Below are 24246 nucleotides of genomic sequence, written 5' to 3' on the forward strand. Positions count from 1 at the left end.
CGAAATTGTAGTCCGAGCTGTTGATAAACCTGCAGAAACGCTCAGAAGGCCTTGTTGTCAGGTGGTAGTGGTAGACGAGGACATCATGTCGCACACACAACTGGGTGACGACAACCTTCTGATCGTGCCTGGCTCGACCGATGGTGTACTCGAGGTCGAAGCCGACCACTTGGTACTTGTCCTCGGGAAGGAACTGCTCCATAGTTTCGATGGAGCTCTCCATCGAGACCGGATCATTTGTGTACACCACCTAGAGGGCCTTCCCCCTCACGTGGGTGTCCACTACGGGATGCGTGGTGAACTGCCTGCCGTTTTCGTCGTCGGCTGCTGGGAGCGCCATTGGAGCCACGGGGATCGCCATTAGAACCGCTGGATGTCCTCTCTGTATGTGTCGTCGTGGGTGTGCTTATTGTGTTGTGTGACGCGAGAGATGAAGGTAAATGGCCGCAGGAATAAATGGGGGCTGGGCGGCCTGGATTCTCTGCGCGTCCGCATGGCAGTTTTTGCAGCGGGTAACTGCATTGTCGCGCCGTGCCCGGCGCAACCGCATGCACACGAACGTGCGTGATCATGAGCTGGCCCCAAACACTAGCAGCGCGTGTGGATGGACGAGGGCAGAGCATCCGGAGGGACGTGAGAGCAGAGCGCGCGCGGTGGGACGCGAGAAGAGTGTGCGCCTCGGCCGCCTCAACCGCAACCAACCACACGGATAGAGCAGTTGAACACGCAGAAAATGGTCGCCTACAAGCTGGCCAACAGTTGCGTCGCTGCGTAGAGAGCCGCCATGTGCTACTACCTCCGTCTTGGTCTATAGTCCCATTTATATTCTGTGCCATACTTTACCCTCAAATTTAACCTACAACATGTTAATGCATGTTATAAAAGTTATATAATTGGAAACTATGTTCAAATACGAATCCAACTATATAATCCTTGGCGACATGCATTCGTATTTTATTAGTTAAATCTTACTTATAAACCAGGACGGGGGTATAGTAGGTACTTAAATTGCAAACATTTTTTTATTAACCGTATGTGTACGTGGCCTTTCGTCCTCCTCTCGCACGTCTTGTCACCCCGCTGGCGCAGACGGCTTTTGGCCAAACGGTGGCGCCAATGAATCGTCGGTGAGCCCGTTCCCGTGCAACCTCGCAGGTTCCCGCGCAAGCTTCCCGCCCGACTCGGTGAAATCCCCCAAAATCCCAATGCTTACCGGCCTGCTATATAAACCTCACGGCCGGTGATAACCCACAAGTATAGGGGATCGCAACAGTTTTCGAGGGTAGAGTATTCAACCCAAATTTATTGATTCGACACAAGGGGAGCCAAAGAATATTCTCAAGTATTAGCAGCTGAGTTGTCAATTCAACCACACCTGGATACTTAGTATCTACAGCAAAGTATTTAGTAGCAAAGTAATATGATAGTAGTGGTAACGGTAACAAAAGTAACGGTAGCAAAAGTAATATTTTTGGTGTTTTGTAGTGATTGTAACAGTAGCAACGGAAAAGTAAATAAGCGAAGAACAATATGTGAAAAGCTCGTAGGCATTGGATCGGTGATGGAGAATTATGCCGGATGCGGTTCATCATGTAACAATCATAACATAGGGTGACACAGAACTAGCTCCAATTCATCAATGTAATGTAGGCATGTATTTCGAATATAGTCATACGTGCTTATGGAAAAGAACTTGCATGACATCTTTTGTCCTACCCTCCCGTGGCAGCGGGGTCCTAATGGAAACTAAGGGATATTAAGGCCTCGTTTTAACAAAGTACCGGAACAAAGCATTAGCACATAGTGAATACATGAACTCCTCAAACTATGGTCGTCACCGGGAGTGGTCCCGATTATTGTCACTTCGGGGTTGCCGGATCATAACACATAGTAGGTGACTATAGACTTGCAAGATACGATCAAGAACTCACATATATTCATGAAAACATAATAGGTTCAGATCTGAAATCATGGCACTAGGTCCCTAGTGACAAGCATTAAGCATAGCAAAGTCATAGCAACATCAATCTCAGAACATAGTGGATACTAGGGATCAAACCCTAACAAAACTAACTCGATTACATGATAGATCTCATCCAACCCATCACCGTCCAGCAAGCCTACGATGGAATTACTCACGCACGGCGGTGAGCATCATGACATTGGTGATGGAGGATGGTTGATGATGACGATGGCGACGAATCCCCCTCTCCGGAGCCCCGAACAGACACTAGATCAGCCCTCCCGAGAGGTTTAAGGGCTTGGCGGTGGCTCCGTATCGTAAAACGCGATGAATCCTTCTCTCTGATTTTTTCCTCTCTGAAAGTGAATATATGGAGTTGGAGTTGAGGTCGGTGGAGCGTCAGGGGGCCCACGAGGTAGGGGGCGCGCCCCCCACCCTCGTGGGCAGGGTGCGGGCCCCCTGACGTGGATTTTTCTTCCGGTATTTTTCTTATTTTCCAAATAGATGTTCCGTGGAGTTTCAGGTCATTCCGAGAACTTTTGTTTCTGCACATAAATAACACCATGGAAAGTCTGCTGAAAACAGCGTCAGTCCGGGTTAGTTCCATTCAAATCATGCAAGTTAGAGTCCAAAACAAGGGCAAAAGTGTTTGGAAAAGTAGATACGACGGAGATGTATCAACTCCCCCAAGCTTAAACCTTTGCTTGTCCTCAAGCAATTCAGTTGATAAACTGAAAGTGATAAAGAAAAACTTTTACAAACTCGGTTGCTCTTGTTGTTGTAAATATGTAAAGCCAGCATTCAAGTTTTCAGCAAAGATTATGACTAACCACATTTGCAATAACTCTTAAGTCTCATGTTTACTCATATCAATAGCATAATTAACTAGCGAGTCATAATAATAAATCTCGGATGAAAACACTTTCTCAAAACAATCATGATATGATATAACAAGATGGTATCTCGCTAGCCCTTTCCGAGACCGCAAAACATAAATGCAGAGCACCTTTAAAGATCAAGGACTGACTAGACATTGTAATTCATGGTAAAAGAGATACAATCATAGTCATACCCAATATAAATTAATAGTAATGGATGCAAATGACAGCTGCGCTCTCCAGCTAGTGCTTTTTAATAAGAGGGTGATGACTCAACATAAAAGTAAATAGATAGGCCCTTCGCAGTGGGAAGCAGGGATTTGTAGAGGTGCCAGAGCTCGGTTCTGAAATAGAGATAAATAATATTTTGAGCGGCATACTTTCATTGTAAACATAACAACCAAGAGATGGCGATATCTTCCATGCTACACACATTATAGGCGGTTCCCGAACAGAATGGTAAAGTTTATACTCCCCCTCCACCAACAAGCATCAATCCATGGCTTGCTCGAAACAACGAGTTCCTCCAACAAGCAATAGTCCCAGGGGAAGTTTTGTTTGCAATTATTTTGATTTAGTTTGCATAAAGCATGGGACTGGCATCCCGGTGACCAGCCATTTTCTCGTGAGTGAGGAGCGGAGTCCACTCCTCTTGAGAATAACCCGCCTAGCATGGAAGATAAGGGCAGACCTAGTTGATACATGAGCTATTCGAGCATACAAAACAGAATGTTTATTTGAAGGTTTAGAGTTTGGCACATACAAATTTACTTGGAACGGCAGGTAAATACCGCATATAGGAAGGTATAGTGGACTCATATGGAATAATTTTGGGGTTTAAGGGATTGGATGCACAAGCAGTATTCCCGCTTAGTACAAGTGAAGGCTAGCAAAAGACTGGGAAGCGACCAACTAGAGAGCGACAACAGTCATGAACATGCATTAAAATTAATGAACATTGAGTACAAGCATGAGTAGGATATAATCCACCATGAACATAAATATCGTGAAGGCTATGTTGATTTGTTTCAACTACATGTGTGAACATGTGCCAAGTCGAGTCAATTAAATCATTCAAAGGAGGATACCACCCCACTATACCACATCACAACCATTTTAATAGCATGTTGGCACGCAAGGTAAACCATTATAACTCATAGCTAATCAAGCATGGCACGAGCAACTATGATCTCTAATTGTCATTGCAAACATGTTTATTCATAATAAGCTGAATCAGGAACGATGAACTCATCATATTTACAAAAACAAGAGAGGTCGAGTTCGTACCAGCTTCTCTCATCTCAGTCAGTCCATCATATATCATCATAATTGCCTTTCACTTGCACGGCCGAACGATGTGAATAATAATAAGAGTGCACGTGCTTTGGACTAAGCTGGAATCTGCGAGCAGTCAATAAACAGGAGAAGACAAGGCAATATGGGATCTTGATTAAATCAACAATAATGCATGTAAGAGCCACTTCAACAATTTAATCATGGTCTTCTCCTATCGACCCCCAAAGAAACGAAAAGAAATAAAACTATTTACACGGGAAAGCTCCCAACAAGCAAAAGAAGAACGGGAAATCTTTTTGGGTTTTCTTTTAATTATTACTACTACAGCAAGAAGAGTAAATTAACTAAAAGGTACACTAATATTTTTGGTTTTTCTTAAGGTTTATTAAACACACAAGAAGAAAGCAGGAAAAAGAAAAATAAACTAGCATGGATATTACAGTGAAAGAGTATGAGCACCGACATCTAGCAATGAGTGTGTGCAAACATAAATGTAATGTCGGTGGGAAATACGTACTCCCCCAAGCTTAGGCTTTTGGCCTAAGTTCGTTCATTGCCACGGATGGCCTGGCGGATAACTGTAGTTGTAGCCGGGGTCGTACTGAGATGAAGAAGACTCTGACTGCCACTAGCTGGCAGTCATCTCCGGATCCCAAAAGTAATCAGACTGTCGTGGAGGCTCAAATTGTGGTTCCGGCTCAGGGGCTGGTGTAGGGTTCCTATAGGTGTAAATGGCCGCCCACGGAACGAGATACGGGCCTTCAGATAAATTAAACAAGGGAGGAGCAGGCAGGGTAATTGTCTTAGGGTGATGTTTATCAAGAACAATTTTTATTAAAGCTCCCCTTCCTTGTTTCTTACCAATAAAGTCATGCCCTACCCATACTCGTTATAATCTAAATAAGCCAGTGCGGCAGCCAATTTTTCTTCTTTTAATAGTGCCTAATAGGTATATTATAATATGCAGCAAGGCGTGAAGTGTAAAATACCGTCCAAAAGAATGGGGACCCTCTAGTACGCGATTCCAGACTCACACGTTTCAGCAATAAGTACCTGCCCATACTAACAAATGTTATTAGAAAATAAACCATGGAACAAAATGATAATATCACGGAACACTAAGGTGTCCATAGGCTTTCCGCGAACCAATCAAGCTACGACTAGCAAATAATGGCAAAAGTAGTGTAAAACAGGAAAATGTATGCTAGTGATCTGCATCGGAAACCCTTCCTGGTTTCCCCCACCGTAATGGTGTCATAAACCCGTCCACATCTTTACGATGTGGGTTCATCTATAGGTACCCTCAAAGGGTATTTTGCAAACCTTGCAAAATTCATGTAGTGGCATCTTCTTAACAACATCATATAAATGAAACTCTACTGAAGGAGGTGCTTCCTTAGGATAATAGTAGAAGTTTTGCACAAAAGTATTGGTGAGTAAGAGATACTGATGACGTTGGTCGCGGAGGAAGTCGGCGAGGCCTGCATTCTCAGCCAATGAATAGAAATCATCATAATTCCCGACTTCTCTCAAGAAATCATTGGAAGGCCATTCACACGGCCGGACCTCCGCGGTGCGAGGCAAATTATATTTGGGCCTCTGTGCTCCTTCATTTTGCTTTTCCTTCGAGCTTCGGCTCGATGAGCCCCTAAAAAATCTCTTCATTATTTTCTGAAAAATTCTGAAATTTTTAGTAACTTCAAACAAAAGTGAACCAAACTCAACAAAATTGATAGCAACTACTCCTACAAGTGCCTAGAGCCTATATCATGCATTAGAACTACTTGGAACCATATAAATTTGACATGCAAGCTCAAGAACATGGTCACCTAGGCAGCACAAATTTGCAATGAATAAAGCACTAGAACAAAAACTAATTGGACCAATGGAGGAGTCACATACCAAGGAACAATCTCCCAAAGCAGTTTTGTGAGAGGTGCTTTGAGCAAGGAGATCGAAAATCACAGCAAAATGAGCTAGAACTCGTGCTTGAGCTTGATATTGGTGTTTGTGGGAGGAAGAAGAAGTGTGTGGGTGCAGGAATAAGTGGAGGGGGGCCACCGTGGGCCCACGAGGCAGGGGCGCGCCTAGGGGGTAGGGCACGCCCTCCACTCTCGTGGCCAGGTGCTTGCCCCTCCTGCTGTGTTCTCAGTGCGAAATATTCTCAAATATTCCAGAAAAAATCATATTCCATTTTCAGGGCATTTGGAGAAATTTTATTTTCGGGGTATTTTTATATTGCACAGATAAATCAGAAAACAGACAGAAAAAACTATTTTTACTTTATTTCAACTAAATAACAGAAAGTAGAAGGAGGGTACAGAAGGCTGTGCCTTCTAGTTTCATCCATCTCATGCTCATCAAAAGGAATCCACTAACAAGGTTGGTCAAGTCTTGTTAACAAACTCATTCCGAATAACATGGAACCGGAGAAATTTCGAATAACACTATGTTACCTCAATGGGGATATGCACATCCCCAATAATAAGAATATCATATTTCTTCTTGACAGTAGGAAGAGGAAATTCAAAACCTCCAAAAATAATCGATGGAATTTTTCCAATAGAATTGATACTGTGGACTTGAGGTTGTTTCCTCGGAAAGTGTACCGTATGCTCATTACCATTAACATGAAAAGTGACATTTCCTTTGTTGCAATCAATAACAGCCCCTGCAGTATTCAGAAAAGGTCTTCCAAGAATAATAGACATACTATCGTCCTCGGGAATATCAAGAATAACAAAGTCCGTTAAAATAGTAACGTTTGCAACCACAACAGGCACATCCTCACAAATGCCAACAGGTATAGCAGTTGATTTATCAGTCATTTGCAAAGATATTTCAGTAGGTGTCAACTTATTCAAATCAAGTCTACGATATAAAGAGAGAGGCATAACACTAACACCGGCTCCAAGATCACATAAAGCAGTTTTAACATAGTTTCTTTTAATGGAGCATGGTATAGTGGGTACTCCTGGATCTCCAAGTTTCTTTGGTCTTCCACCCTTAAAAGTATAATTAGCAAGCATGATGGAAATCTCAGCTTCCGGTATCTTTCTTTTATTTGTAACAATATCTTTCATATACTTAGCATAAGGATTCATTTTGAGCATATCAGTTAATCGCATACGCAAAAAGATAGGTCTAATCATTTCAGCAAAGCGCTCAAAATCCTCATCATCCTTTTTCTTGGATGGTTTGGGAGGAAAAGGAATGGGTTTCTGAACCCAAGGTTCCCTTTCTTTACCATGTTTCCTAGCAACAAAGTCTATCTTATCATAACGTTGATTCTTTGATTGTGGGTTATCAAGATCAACAGCAGGTTCAATTTCTACATCATTGTCATTACTAGGTTGAGCATCATCATGAACATCATCATTAACATTTTCATTAGGTTCATGTTCATTACCAGATTGTGTTTCAGCATCAGAAGTAGAAATATTATTTGGATTCTCAGGTGGTTCAGCAATAGGTTCACTAGAAGCATGCAAAGTCCTATCATTTTTCTTTTTCTTCTTTTTAGAAGGACTAGGTGCATCAATATTATTTCTCTGAGAATCTTGTTCAATTCTCTTAGGGTGGCCTTCAGGATGCAAAGATTCCTGAGTCATTCTACCAGTTCTAGTAGCCACTCTAACAGCATAGTCATTTTTCTTACTATTTATTTCATTGAGCAAATCATTTTGAGCCTTAAGTACTTGTTCTACTTGAGTGGTAACCATAGAAGCATGTTTAGTAATGAGTTTAAGTTCACCTTTAACTCTACACATATAATCACCCAAGTGTTCAATCATATAAGCATTTTGTTTTAATTGTCTACCAAAATAAGCATTGAAATCTTCTTGCTTAACCATAAAGTTATCAAACTCATCCAAGCATTGGCTAGCAATTTTAGTAGGAGGGATTTCAGCTTTATCATATCTGTAGAGAGAATTTACCTTGACTACTTGTGTCGGGTTATCAAGACCATGAGTTTCTTCAATAGGTAATGGATTAAGATCATATGTTTCTTCAACAAGCGGTAGATTAAGACCGTGTATTTCTTCAATAGGAGGTAAATTCTTAACATCTTCAGCTTTAATACATTTTTCTTTCATAGATTTCTTTGCCTCTTGCATATCTTCAGGACTGAGAAATAGAACACCCCTCTTCTTCGGAGTTGGTTTTGGAATAGGCTCAGGTGCTGGCTCAGGAGCTGGCTCAGGAAGCGTCCAATTATTTTCATTTGTCAACATATTATTCAATAGAATTTCAGCTTCATCCGGTGTTCTTTCCCTGAAAACAGAACCAGCACAACTATCCAGGTAATCTCTGGAAGCATCAGTTAGTCCATTATAGAAGATATAAAGTATTTCATTTTCCTTAAGAGGATGATCGGGCAAAGCATTAAGTAACTTGAGAAGCCTCCCCCAAGCTTGTGGGAGACTCTCTTCTTCAATTTGCACAAAATTGTATATTTCCCTCAAAGCAGCTTGTTTCTTATGAGCAGGGAAATATTTAGCAGAGAAGTAATAAATCATATCCTAGGGACTACGCACACAACCAGGATCAAGAGAATTAAACCATATCTTAGCATCACCCTTTAATGAGAACGGAAATATTTTAAGGATGTAAAAGTAGCGAGTTCTCTCATCATTAGTGGACAGGGTGGCTATATCATTTAATTTAGTAAGATGTGCCACAACAGTTTCAGATTCAAAGCCATGAAAAGGATCAGATTCAACCAAAGTAATTATATCAGGATCAACAGAGAATTCATAATCCTTATCAGTAACACAGATAGGTGAAGTAGCAAAAGCAGGGTCAGGTTTCATTCTAGCATTAAGAGATTGCTGCCTCCATTTAGCTAATAACCTCTTGAGTTCATATCTATCTTTGCAAGCTAAAATAGCTAAAGCAGCTTCTTTTTCAAAAATATAACCCTCGGGAATAACAGGCGAGCCTTCATCATCACTTTCATCAATATAATCAGTTTCAATAATTTCTTTCTCTCTAACCCTAGAAATTTGTTCATCAAGAAATTTACTAAGTGGCACAGTAGTATCAAGCATAGAAGTAGTTTCATCATAAGTATCATGCATAGCAGAGGTGGCATCATCAATAACATGCGACATATCAGAAGGAATAGCAGAAGCAGGTTTAGGTGTCGCAAGCTTACTCAAAACAGAAGGTGAATCAAGTGCAGAGCTAGATGGCAGTTCCTTACCTCCCCTCGTAGTTGAGGGATAAATTGTTGTCTTAGCGTCTTTCAAGTTCTTCATAGTGACCAGCAGATATAAATCCCAAGTGACTCAAAGAATAGAGCTATGGTCCCCGGCAACGGCGCCAGAAAATAGTCTTGATAACCCACAAGTATAGGGGATCGCAACAGTTTTCGAGGGTAGAGTATTCAACCCAAATTTATTGATTCGACACAAGGGGAGCCAAAGAATATTCTCAAGTATTAGCAGCTGAGTTGTCAATTCAACCACACCTGGATAACTTAGTATCTGCAGCAAAGTAATATGATAGTAGTGGTAACGATAACAAAAGTAACGGTAGCAAAAGTAATATTTTTGGTGTTTTGTAGTGATTGTAACAGTAGCAATGGAAAAGTAAATAAGCGAAGAACAATGTGTGAAAAGCTCGTAGGCATTGGATCGGTGATGGAGAATTATGCCGGATGCGGTTCATCATGTAACAATCATAACAGAGGGTGACACAGAACTAGCTCCAATTCATAAATGTAATGTAGGCATGTATTCCGAATATAGTCATACGTGCTTATGGAAAAGAACTTGCATGACATCTTTTGTCCTACCCTCCCATGGCAGCGGGTCCTAATGGAAACTAAGGGATATTAAGGCCTCCTTTTAATAGAGTACCGGAACAAAGCATTAGCACATAGTGAATACATGAACTCCTCAAACTATGGTCATCACCGGGAGTGGTCCCGATTATTGTCACTTCGGGGTTGCCGGATCATAACACATAGTAGGTGACTATAGACTTGAAAGATAGGATCAAGAACTCACATATATTCATGAAAACATAATAGGTTCAGATCTGAAATCATGGCACTCGGGCCCTAGTGACAAGCATTAAGCATAGCAAAGTCATAGCAACATCAATCTCAGAACATAGTGGATACTAGGGATCAAACCCTAACAAAACTAACTCGATTACATGCTAGATCTCATCCAACCCATCACCGTCCAGCAAGCCTACGATGGAATTACTCACGCATGGCGGTGAGCATCATGAAATTGGTGATGGAGGATGGTTGATGATGACGATGGCGAGAAATCCCCCTCTCCGGAGCCTTGAACGGACTCCAGATCAGCCCTCCCGAGAGGTTTTAGGGCTTGGCGGCGGCTCCGTATCGTAAAATGCGATGAATCCTTCTCTCTGATTTTTTCCTTCCCGAAAGTGAATACATGGAGTTGGAGTTGAGGTCGGTGGAGCGTCAGGGGGCCCACGAGGTAGGGGGCGCGCCCTAGGGGGGCAGGCGCGCCCCCACCCTCGTGGGCAGGGTGTGGGCCCCCTGACGTGGATTTTTCTTCCGGTATTTTTCTTATTTTCCAAATAGATGTTCCGTGGAGTTTCAGGTCATTCCGAGAACTTTTGTTTCTGCACATAAATAACACCATGGAAAGTCTGCTGAAAACATCGTCAGTCTGGGTTAGTTCCATTCAAATCATGCAAGTTAGAGTCCAAAACAAGGGCAAAAGTGTTTGGAAAAGTAGATACGACGGAGACGTATCAGCCGGCGAGTCCCGCGTCGCATTTTCCCCTCACTCCCTGTAGCTTATCTCGTCTGCTTCTCCCACAATCGCCAATGGCACCGGTCCGTCGTCGTCGCTTAGCCACTCTGCCGTCATGAGAGGATAACTCTAGCTAGGAGGCTACACCGCGGCGGCGGCGCAGGCCCCGGCGTAGTGTAGTGCGCGTGGCGTCCCTCTTGGATGTGCGCGGAACACCCACCACATGCTCCGCCGCTGCTGCCCATCGGCAGCTGTTGCCGGCTGCCGTTGCCGCCACACCACCATCGAAAGCCACGGCCATCGCCAGCTCCGTCGCCGCGGCCAGAAGGCGGGAGGTGGCCGTCGTGGCTGCCACCCCACTGCCGGCCACCGTAGCCATCACCCGCTCCGCCACCATGGCGCTAAGGGGGAGGTCGTGGTCGTGGCCGCCAGCCCACCGTCGACCGCCGGGGTCGTCACCCGCTCCGCCACCGCTGCCCGAAGGCGGGAGGCGGAGGTGGATGCCCGCACGTGCGTCAGCGACCTTGCGCGCTACATCGAGTTCCTGCGGGAGGAGGAGGGGTGCCTTGTCGAGCACGCAAAGAGCCTTACCGCCGTGCTCGCGGCAGATGCCACATCAGAGGCGAGGAATCAGGAGATCTACGAGGAGAGCCACCGCTTTGAGAGGGGTCGTCTGGAGCGGCAGAGGGCGTTCGAGCTGAGCATCGCTGAAGGTGCAGCAGCGACAGGCACCGTATTGCAGTTGTCCAGCTCGTCGGTAGGCTCCTCCTCCTCTGCCTCTTACTGAGCGAGCTCGGCAGAGGAGAGGCTGCTGGAAGTAGTACAAAGCCCCTCCGTAGTAGTAGTATTCAGGGGCTATTTTGTTCAGTTCATCTGACTATAGATGTGGTGGAATTGTACAACATACTTAAAATTAGCTAGTATATAAAGTAGAACTAGCTATTTCAGTACGTGGTTGACAACAATTGGTGAAAAGTTTGGTCGGTTTAGCTGTTGAGTTGAACTATTTGTATAAAGAATGACTACTTAATCTATGAATGAAATCTATGCTTAATTACTGTTTTAGTTGCAAAAATTAGATACTGCTAATGATTTTTAGCTTCATATTTTGACAAATCGCAGTGTTACAAGTTTGACAAATGGCAATGTTACTAGATCAACAAATGTCAATCTTTCCAGTTTGACAAATGGCAACATACCCAATATGATAGATGCAAATCTTACCAAATTGTTTGGAAGTGGTTGCACACGGGTCATCCAAAAGAACTGTTTGCGTTGAAGAGATGCACAAATTCTGCTCTCACTTTGCATACAGGTGTTCTATCTAAAACATTTGCGATCAAGAGCTGCACAAATCCTGCTCGGCACATTTTCCCTTGGCTTCCTGGGGGAGCTGTCGGTTTGCATACGGGTGTTCTAACTAAAACGTTTGTGATGAGTGTTTTATATTTAAAAACCATTGACGTTTTTTCAAAACAAAATCGTTTGATAAGTCTGTACATTAAGAGAGAAAAACGCAAGTTCGCTCAAACCATATCTTTCATTCAGTCATACTACGAATTTATATTCATATGATCGGGATACAGTATTAAACCCAAGAAAAAACTATTTCCGGCAGCGGCGGAGGCGGCGTGCCGCACCATTGTTGTCGTTGTCGTCCTTCGGGACGTCGTTGTTGAAGCCTTCAATGCAGCATAGAATGTTGTTCACTTGTAAATCAAACATCATGTCGTCGTGCGATCGATGGGCGGGGCGCGGGAGGACAGCAGCTGGCGGCACTGAGAGGTAGCGGTCGACGGCGTCCCATGCCAATGAGGGGGGCGCGCGCACGGGCACAGGCGCGGCGGGTGCAACCAAACGCACGGGGACCGGCGCCGCGATGGGTGGAGGGGCGCGCACGGGCACGGGCACTGGCGCTGGCATGTACACGTGCTCGCACGAGTCCGCAAAGACCTCGCTGACGCCCGCAGCTTCCAGCTTTGCGATAGTGCTCGGAGACCAGTCCGTCAATGCTATGGGGATGGTCGCTGGTGCGGGGATGGGAGCTGGGACGGGAGCAAGGGCAGCAAGCACTGCAGCCAGCTCATTCTGGGCCATGTCCATGAGGCCCCGTTCCTCCTTATTTTCTATCTCCTCCGTCTTGGAGTCGACTTCACCAAACTTCAAGAGTAGTGGCAGATGATCCTTCTGCGCCATGGCGTTGGTGGAAGTCTGCGGGAGGGAGGGGAATGTGAGGCGAACAATAAGGCTGCCCGTATTAAGCAGCGGCTCGGGTGCCATTAATTGAGAGGAAGGCGGGCGGCCATGGAAGTCAAAGGGCTCGCTTCCCAGTGAGGCTACGCAGTGTATAGCTCCCACACTTCCCGATGAGCCCGCGCATTGGAGGACAGCTTGCATGCCTCTCGGTCAGTCTTTGCACCGGAATGCGTTCGCACGCCTCCCGTTCGGTCAAGCAGCTGTCCACACGGCACCACCTATAGCCATTAAAACGAAGACACGTGGCGTCACATGAATGGTTAACATAACACACATTTGAATTATACAAACGTTTGTGATGTTAGAGTGGCAGCTATTTGTTTCAAAATGCCTTTGTTGGCTGTTATTCGAGTGCGCCTTCTCTCAAAATGGACACGAAAAATACCACAGCATGTCGGCTGCCATTCCATGATGGCATGCCAAGTTTCATGAATTTCAGACGAGTTTTGGATTTGCTAGAATTTAAAAACAAAGTATCTCAACGTTTTGTCGGCAATCAACAGTGCCCTGGTGTTTGAAATTCATTTCCATTTCTTGCATGGGACCTAAGCATGCACCCAAGGACAAAGATTTGATATTTCAACCAATTTATATGCATTGGAGCATGTGCATGTAGTTCAAATTTGAATTATGCACATAAAATGCCTAGAAAACCCAATTAATGTATAAAAATGTCCAAACGAACCCCGACAAATTCCAGAATTTAACACAACACTCCTGTTGTTCTATGTTGACACTAGAAATTTTTTGAAAGCAATAAGAGCCGGTGGATATCGTTTCACCCCCAAAGGTGGCACGTTCCCTACCGAAACCATCAGGCTTGTTGTGAGAAGCTCTGGTTTGTGAGAAACTTATACCCAAACCTGCCCCAAATGGGACAAATTTTTTACCACAGCATGTTGATGCCACTCCATGATAGCATAGCAAGTTTCATTAATTTCAGACGAGTTTTGGATTTACTAGAATTTAAAAACCAGGTATCTCAATGTTTGCGGCCGAGTGACGGTGGCAGGGTGTTTGACATTCATTCCCATTTCTTGCATGGGACCTAAGCATGCAACCAAGGACATAGATTTGAATTTTCAACCAATTTATATGCATTAGAGCATGTGCATGTAGTTCAAATTCGAATTATGCACATAAATGCATTGAAAACTCAATTAATGCATAAAAATGTCCAAACGAACCCCGAAACATCCCAAAAATTGACACAACACTCTTTTGTTTTATGTTGACACGAGAATTTTTTTGAAAGCAATAAGAGGCAATGGATATCGTTTTGTCCCCAAAGGTGGGATGTTCCCTACCGAAACCATCATGCTTGTTGTGAGAAGCTCTGGTTTGTGACAAGCATATACCCAAACCTGCCCGAAATGGGACAAAAAATTTACCACGGCATGTTGATGCCGCTCCATGATAGCATGCCAAGTTTCGTAAATTTTAGACGAGCTTTGGATTTACTAGAATTTAAAAACCAAGTATCTCAATGTTTGCGGCCGAGTGACGGTGGCAGGGTGTTTGGCATTCATTCCCATTTCTTGCATGGGACCTAAGCATGCAACCAAGGACACAGATTTGAGTTTTCAACTAATTTATATGCATTAGAGCATGTGCCTGTAGTTCAAATTTGAATTATGCACATGAATGCATAGAAAACTCAGTTAATGTATAAAAATGTCCAAACGAACCCCAAAAATCCCAAAAATTGACACAACACTCGTGTTGTTCTATGTTGACACGAGAAACATTTTGAAAGTAAGAAGAGGCAACAAATATCGCTTCATCTCCCAAGGTGGCACGTACCCTACCGAAACCATCAAGCTTGTTGTGAGAGAAGCTCTAGTTTGCGAGAACTTTATACGCACACCTGTCCCAAATGGGACAATATTTTTACCATGGCATGTCGCTCCCATTCCATGATATCATGTCAAGTATCATGAGTTTCAGACGATTTTTCTATTTACTAGAATTTTAAAACCATGTATCTCAATGTTAGCGGCCGAGCGACAGTGTCAAGGTGTTTGACATTCGTTCTCATTTCTTGCATGTGACCTAATCTTGCAACCAAGGACAAATATTTGATTTTGCAACCTTTTTTTTATGGACTGGAGCATGTGCATGTAGTTCAATTTTGAATTATGCACATAAATGCCTAGAAACCTCAATTAACGTATAAAAATGTCCAAGCGATCCCCGAAAAAATCCAAAATTTAACACGACACTCCTGTTGTTCTATCTTGACACCAGGAAAAAAATTGAAAGGAAGAAGAGGCGACGAATACCGTTTTGTCCCCAAAGGTGACACATTTCCCTAATGGAACCATGAGGCTTCTTATGAGAAGCTCTGGTTTGTGAGAAGCTTATACCACAACCTGCCCCAAATGGGACAATATTTTTTACCCCAGCATGTTGATGCCATTCCATGATAGCATGCCAAGGTTCATGAATTTCAGATGGTTTTGGATTTACTAGAATTACCAAAGCAAGTACCTCAACATTTGCCGGAGAGCCACGGTGTCGTGGTGTTCGAAATTCATCCCCATTTCTTGCATGGGGCATAAGCATAAACCCATGGACACATATATGATTTTACAACCCATGTTGGTGCACCAGAGCATGTGCATGTGCTTTAATTTTTAATTGTGCACCTGAAATGGCTAGAAAACCAATTTAATGTATAAAATTTCGAAACGAACCCTGAATAATTCCAATTTTTTTACGACACATATATAGTTGCATGTTCACTGTAGATAAAAGGTCTAGAATTTCAAACACCGTCCATTGCCGCTGTGACCCCATTATGTAATTCAAATCACGATGAAAAATCAAGTAGATCCCACATAGTTTATTATCACCAACCGTGTGAGATGCAGTACAAAATATCCTGGAGCACCGTCGGTGTATAGTACGCCTATGGCTTACGCAAGAAGGTGCATCGGCTATAGTCCACAGCCGGCGTGTCAAGCACACTAGCTCGCTCCCCAAATATCATTTCACTGTTCAATCGTCTCCGGTGAAAGATGGGGACGTGGACCCGCGTCGTGAGGGCAACTTCGGCGGTCCACTCCGGCAAGAGCGCAGCCATAGCTGCCATGCGTGTGCTAACAAGGTGCATGAGTGCGGCCGCAATCTGCGACCGGGCGGCCAAGGCAGCCCAAACGGCCGATATTGCTTCTCAGGTGGCGGCAGCAACATCTGCCTCGGGGATAGCAACTAGCGAGAGCGGCACAACAGTTGTCCGTTCTGCAGTGGTGGCCTTAGCCCTGATGGAGGCCGCCCACGACCATGTCGAGGCCGCCCACGCCCAGCTCGCGGCGGTCACCGCACAAATCGAACGAAGCTTCTCCGACAACGGTCGGCAACCCACGGCCGAAGAGTTGGCAATCACCGAGAGCGTTCAAGCAGCCGTCCGTTCCTCCGCCGCATACCTTGCTACAACAGAGCCCGTCCAAGACCAGATCACGGCCGCCCACGCCCAGCTCGTGGCGGCCTTTTCCAATGAGATGGCAGACGCGGATGGCGAGATGCTTGCTGAGTATGGTGCGATGGATGCCATGGAGCCCCTTCCCCAGGAGACCGTCAGGCGCGAGCTGGACATGGAGGAGGCGTTGGAGATCGACGAGCACCAGCTGTAGTAGTACTCTTTGTTCTGTTTAATTAAGAGCGTCGGTCTTTAATTTGTTAGAGTAATGTTTAGGCCAGCTAGCTCTGTTTAATTGTTGAACTTGCTCGACTAAGAAGTGTGGGTGTGCTGTGTACCCAAATTATGCAATGACGTGGATGACCACTGTAACCAGGGAAATCGGAACCAAAATTTTTGACGTTCAAACTCATCACACACGGGTTAAGCTATCTGAATCGTTTGTGATGTTCACATATCGTACACAGTTCTAAATAAGGGACCATGTTCGATGACACTTTGCGCGCCAGTTTTTTCATTGAACCGATTCAAAATTTTCAGCTTCCGCGGAAATATCTACCTCCCCACCCCCTCCCTATTACCAAAGGCCACATTTCCCCTATTTCCGCCTTCCTTTCCAAGTTGAAACCTTCACTCCTTGCTTGCAGCGCCGCCTCCTCGCCTGCAACCCTCCTTCACGCTGCTCGGCCTCGTCTATCCAGGCAGGTAATCCACACCCGACCCCCATCCTCCTCCTCCTTCCACATCCCACATGCCCCGACCGCCCGCGCGACAGCTTCCACCCAAATCACCGACCCCTCCACCAAATAAGCACCACCCTAAGCCATGGTGCATGCAGTATAGCCAGGAGTTCAAGGAGCATTTGGCAGCGGAGAAGCAAATCGCAGTTGCATGCGCGGATGAGGTCGCGATGGCTGCCATTCGTGCCGACCCACAGATCTTGGAGGAGCACCTTGCCATTTGCTAACTACGCCGGTTAAGCATGCTCGGTTTACCCGTTGCGTGTGCTGCTCCTGCCTTTCCTTAACAAATTCTAGTGAATTGTGCTATCTAATTTTACCATGCAATATGTTGCTCTAGTGTATATGTTCTATATGTCGTGCAGTGTGGTGCTCACTTATTAACTGTTTGGTTAAATAGTTGTCATCTTCAGTTAACTATTTGGTTCAATTCTGCAAATGTGATGTCCAGTTCTTCAGGCTGCAATTTTTGTATTGTCTTCCATGTGAGAAATAAATCGAATTTATCTTTACAAAATACATGAGAAATGAATACAATTGTTATATTTCCAAGTTGTCAAGCATGCTTGGTTTGGTTATACATTGTGCAATGTGGTGCTCAGTTAATGTTTGGTTCATTTGTGTTGTGGTGTTTAGCTAACTGTTTGGTTCAATTCTACAATGCGATGTTCAATAGTTGTGGGTGCATTATGTTATTGTATACCATGTGAGAAGTAAATCGAATTTGACTGTACTAAATACATGAGAAACAAATACAATTGCTATATTTCCAAGTTGTTAAGCATGCTTGGTTTGCTTAACTGTCTGATCTTCTATTAGGAGTATGTTATATTGATGTGGTGCTCAGTTAAGGTTTGGTTCATTTGTTGTGTTGTTTAGTTAACTGTTTGGTTCAATTCTGCAATGCGGTGTTCAATTGTTGTGGGTGCATTCTGTTATTGTATACCATGTGAGGAATAAATTGAATTTGGCAGTAGTAAATACATGAGAAACAAATACAATTGCTATATTTCCAAGTTGTTAAGCATGCTTGGTTTGGTTAACTGTCTGATCTTCTATTAGGAGTATGTTATATTGTGCAATATGGTGCTCAGTTAATGTTTGGTTCATTTGTTGTGGTGTTTAGTTAACTGCTTGGTTCAATTCTGCAATGGGATGTCCAATTGTCGTGGGTAGAATTTTGTATTGTTGTGCATGTGAGGAATAAATCGAATTTGGCTGCACTTAATACATGAGAAACATATACAAGTGCTATATTTCCTAGTTCTTAATCATGCTTGGTTTGGATAAATGGGTTTTCCATGTGGCTTGAATTAATCTGATGAATCTGCAATGTGCTTATTTTTCATCAACATATTTTACTGATAGCATGCGAACCCTTACTTAACCTGATGACTAACTACCTTATATGTGTTGCAGGGAAACAATGGGAAGCACTGAGGTTTACAATCGAGGTTAGCACGTGCATGGTCCGTTGTCTAATAGCACATTATTGTGCAATTGCAGGAACCATTCTAATATTTAGGTTTTTAACAATTTGGTCTTGCACATGTAGGTCCTGCTGTCAGAGGTTTTGACCCACTGTTCGACCCTTTTTGCATATGGGGAAATGAGTTGTCCATGAATATCAATCAAGGCAAGAAACTCAGAAAGATTGTTAGGATAAAGAAATTAGCGACAAAAAACAACAAGATCTTTGTCTGCACAATGAAGAAGACATCAGTTCACTACAATATGGTACTAACTATTATACCTTGCCTTTTTTATTCCTTTGCCCCATTTCCAATATAGAGAAGATATTTATGCACATCTTTGTTTTCAGGCCTTTCCAAAGCAGTTCACTGATGATTACCTCTCAAACCACCTCTATGGTCAGGAGGCGAGGAAGGTTTTCATACAACACCCATGGTTCAATATTGAAGTGTTCCTGAAGAGGACGAAGGACGGACGGTCAATCATCCAGAGGGCACTGGCCTAAAGTTGCAAAGACCTTCAACATGAATGAAGGCTCAATATTCGCCTTCCGCTTCAACACTTTTCCAGATGAGTTGCATCTGTCTATGTATCATCTATGATGCTAATTTTGAAAGGTTCTAGATGTTGTATATGAAACTTGGTGCTGGTGCAGTTGTGTAATGGGGTAGCTGAGTGCTGAAGCTATATCATGTTGTACTCTGATGTATTTCAATTATGAAATCCTACTTCCTTAACATGGAAATGAAATATATTATTATGTGCTTAATATGAATGTCAATTAGATTAATAAATGGATTATTAATAATAGGGCAATTAGCCCGCTAATGGTGAATTAGCCTGCTAATTGGGTTTTGCTATTGCAAACGGTTATGAGAAAATACCGTGGGTGATGACCTCAAGCAACGCACCCAGTTTCTAGGAATAAGCTGTGTTGGATCAATGAACAATCACACACGACCTTCTCTTGAAAACTGTTTGCGTTAGGCCACCTTGCGCAAACATTTACCACATAAAAACTGTGTGTGATGGACAACCTTTGCCACACAGTTGATTCTACGCCCCGTGTGTGATGCATTCAATAACGCAAATGATAAAATTGTTAATATCATGTGTGATGTACCTGCGAACAGAAACGTTTTCCTTGGAGCGGGACTGTGTGGGATGTATATACGAATGGAAAAGTTTAGCGGGGACTGACTGTGTGGGATGTACTTACGACCGGAAATGATTTCGCCTGTATAATTGTATTTTTAAGCACTACTGTACGTATAACCATATTTGATCACTTGCCGGTCGCACACGACCTCATTGTGCCGAGCATGTGTGCTAGGAGGGCATATCCCTGACGGTTTCTGGGTCATGTGGGAAGGACCCCCCTATCGCCCACACTCACTTGGCGACAGTTCCAAATGCCGTCGCGGAAAGGGGTTAAAAACCATTTGTATAGCACCTCGCTGTACCAGTGCATGCACAAAGGAATTCAGAGAAGATTCAAATATTATTCATAGATAAGTTGATCATAAATCCACAATTCATTGGAACTCAACAAACACACCACAAAAAGTATTACATCGAATAGATCTCCAAGAACATCAAGGAGAACGTGGTATTGAGAATCAAAGAGAGAGAAGAAGCCATCTAGCTACTAGCTATGGACCCATAGGTCTGTGGTAAACTACTCACGCTTCATCGGAAGGGCAATAGAGTTGATTTAGAAGCCCTCCGTGATCGAATCCCCTTCCGGCAGAGTGCCGGAAAAGGTCCCTAGATGGGATCTCATGTGTATAGAAGGTTGCAGCGGTGGAAAAGTGTTTTCGTGGTTGTTAGCGCGTTTCATCATAATGTGCACAACCGCAATATGCGTGAAGAGCTGGCGATGAACAAGATTACGGATGTTGCCGAGCTCTATGTTTCAGCCGACAGATGTGCTCGGGCTGAAGAAGGAAGGAAGTACCCCGGCGAAGATGCCGGCGTGGGAACTGACTCCGGAGATGAAGACGTCGTCGCCCCGGCACGGAAGGGTCGGCGACGTAATAGGAAGCGTAAGGGCAAGACCGTGCTTTGGGAGAGACACACATGGCGCCTCTGGTGGTTTGGGGATATATGGGAATATAAAGGCGAAAGAATTAGGTGAGGAGGTGCACGAGGGGCCCACAAGGGTGGGGCGCACCCTACTCCCCTAGGCCCGCCCGCCGTCCTTGTGGCCACCTCATGGCTCCTCTGACTTCATCTCCAAGTCTCCTCGTTGTCTTCTGGTCCAAGAAAAATCACCGTGAAGGTTTTATTCCGTTTGGACTCCGTTTGGTATTCCTTTTCTGTGAAACTTAAAAATAGGGGGGAATAGGAACTGGCACTGGGCTCTAGGTTAATAGGTTAGTCCCAAAAATGATATAGAATAGCATATTAATGCATATAAAACATCCAAAACAGATAATACAATAGCATGGAACAATAAAAAATTATAGATACGTTGGAGATGTATCAAGCATCCCAAAGCTTAATTCCTGCTTGTCCTCGAGTAGGTAAATGATAAAAACAGATTTTTTTATGTGGAATGCTAGCTAACATATTTATCCATGTAATTTCTTTATTCTAGCATGAATGTTCAGATCCATAAGATTCGAAAAAAAAGTTTAATATTTACATAAAAACAATAATACTTCAAGCATACTAACAAGGCAATTATGTCTTCTCAAAATAACATGGCCAAAGAAAGCTTATCCCTAGAAAACCATATAGTCTGGCTATGCTCCATCTTCATCACACAAAATATTCAAATCATGCACAACCCCGGTGACAAGCCAAGCAATTGTTTCATACTTTTGATGTTCTCAAACTTTTTCAACTTTCACGCAATACATGAGCGTGAGCCATGGACATAGCACTATAGGTGGAATAGAAGGTGGTTGTGGAGAAGACAAAAGGAGAGAGATAGTCTCACATCAACTAGGCATATCAACGGGCTATGGAGATGCCCACCAATAGATATCAATGCGAGTGGGTAGGGATAGCCATGCAACGGATGCACTACAGCTATAAGTTTATGAAAGCTCAAAAAGAAACTAAGTGGGTGTGCATCCAACTCGCTAGCTCACGAAGACCTAGGGCAATTTGAGGAAGCCCATCATTGGAATATACAAGCCAAGTTATATAATGAAAAATTCCCGCTAGTTTGTGAAAGTGACAGCATAGGAGACTCTCTATCATGAAGATCATGGTGCTACTTTGAAGCACAAGTGTGGAAAAAGGATAGTAACATTGCCCCTTCTCTTTTTTCTCATTTTTTAATTTTTTGGGCTCTTTGGCCTCTTTTTCTGTTTTTTTTTATTTTATCGTCCGGAGTCTCATCCTTACTTGTGGGGGAATCATAGTCTCCATCATCCTTTCCTCAGATGGGACAATGCTCTAATAATGAAGATCATCACACTTTTATTTACTTACAACTCAAGAATTACAACTCGATACTTAGAAGAAAATATGACTCTATATGAATGCCTCCGGTGGTGTACCGGGATGTGCAATGACTCAAGAGTGACATGTATAAAAATTATGAACGATGGCTTTTCCACAAATACTATGTCAACTTCATGATCATGCAAAGCAATATGACAATGATGAAGCATGTCATAATGAACAGAACGGTGGAAAGTTGCATGGCAATATATCTCGGAATGGCTATGGAAATTCCATAATAGGTAGGTATGGTGGCTATTTTGAGGAAGGTATATGGTGGGTGTATGGTACCAGCGAAAGTTGCGCAGTACTAGAGAGGCTAGCGAAGGTGGAAGGGTGAGAGTGCATATAATCCATGGACTCAACATTAGTCATAAAGAAGTCACATACATATTGCAAAAGTATATTAGTCATCGAAACAAAGTACTACGCGCATGCTCCTAGGGGATAGATTGGTAGGAAAAGAGCATCGCTCGTCCCCGTTCGCCACTCATAAGGAAGACAATAAATAAATAAATCATGCTCCGACTTCATCACATAATGGTTCACCATATGTGCATGCTACGAGAATCACAAACTTTAACACAAGTATTTCTACAACCCACAATTACTCACTAGCATTACTCTAATATCACCATCCTCATATCTCAAAACAATCATAAGGAATCAAACTTATCATAGTATTCAATGCACTTTATATGAAATTTTTATTATATCCCTCTTGGATGTCTATCATATTAGGACTAAATTCATAACCAAAGAAAATTACCATGCTGTTTAAAAAGACTATCAAAATAATATAAGTGAAGCATGAAAGTTCAACAATTTATATAAAATAAAACCACCGCTGTGCTCTAAAAAGATGTGAAGCACTAGAGCAAAATTGCCTAGCTCAAAAGATATAAGTGAAGCACATAGAGTATTCTAATATATCATGATTCATGCATGTCCATCTCAAAAGGTGTGTACAGCAAGGATGATTGTGGCAAACTAAAAAGCAAAGACTCATATCATACAAGACGCTCCAAGCAAAACACATATCATGTGGTGAAAAAAATATAGCCTCAAGTAAATTTACCGATAGACGAAGATGAAAGAGGGGATGCCTTCCGGGGCTTCCCCAAGCTTAGGCTCTTGGTTGTCCTTGAATATTACCTTGGGGTGCCTTGGTCATCCCCAAGCCTAGGCTCTTGCCACTCCTTATTCCATAGTCCATCAAATCTTTACCCAAAACTTGAAAACTTCAAAACACAAAACTCAACAGAAAACTCGTGAGATCCGTTAGTATAAGAAAATAAAATCACAACTTTTGGTACTGTTGTGAACTCACTCTTTATTTAAATTGGTGTAATATCTACTGTATTCTAACTTCTCCATGGTTCATACCCCCCGATACTACCCATGGATTCATGAAAATAAGCAAACAACACAAAGAAAACAGAATCTGTCAAAAACAGAATAGTCTGCGAAGATCTGAATTGTTCTAATACTTCAGTAACTCAGAAAATTCTGAAAAATTAGGACAACGGAGGCAATTCGTATATAAATCCTATGTAAACAATTCAGGGTTTTTCTACGCTCCAGTGAATTTAAACAATTCTGTGACTGGACGCAAAATTTTCTGTTTTTCAGCAAGATCAAATCGACTATCACCGTACGCCATACCAAAGGTCTTACTTGGCACAAACACTAATTAAAACACCAAAACACAATTTCTACAGAGGTAATAATGTGTATTTTATTCAAAAACAGCAGCAAAACGAAAAGCAAAAAAAACACAAAAGTAAAATTGGGTTGCCTCCCAACAAGCGCTATTGTTTAACGCCCCTAGCTAGGCATAAAAACACATAGATCTAGGTATTGTCATAGTAATAGTAAGGACAATTTCGAAAGCTCATCTCGTACTCCCTTCGTTCAGAAGCAAGTTTTCTTTGTGGTAAGCAGAAGTAATCAAAAGGGCTAAATTTAATGGGATAAGGATCCCTAAGATCAAGCTCAAGAGGAATTGGTTCCTCCTTCG

This window comes from Triticum aestivum, chromosome 3D (genome assembly GCF_018294505.1).
Source record: "Triticum aestivum cultivar Chinese Spring chromosome 3D, IWGSC CS RefSeq v2.1, whole genome shotgun sequence".
NCBI lineage: Eukaryota > Viridiplantae > Streptophyta > Magnoliopsida > Poales > Poaceae > Triticum > Triticum aestivum.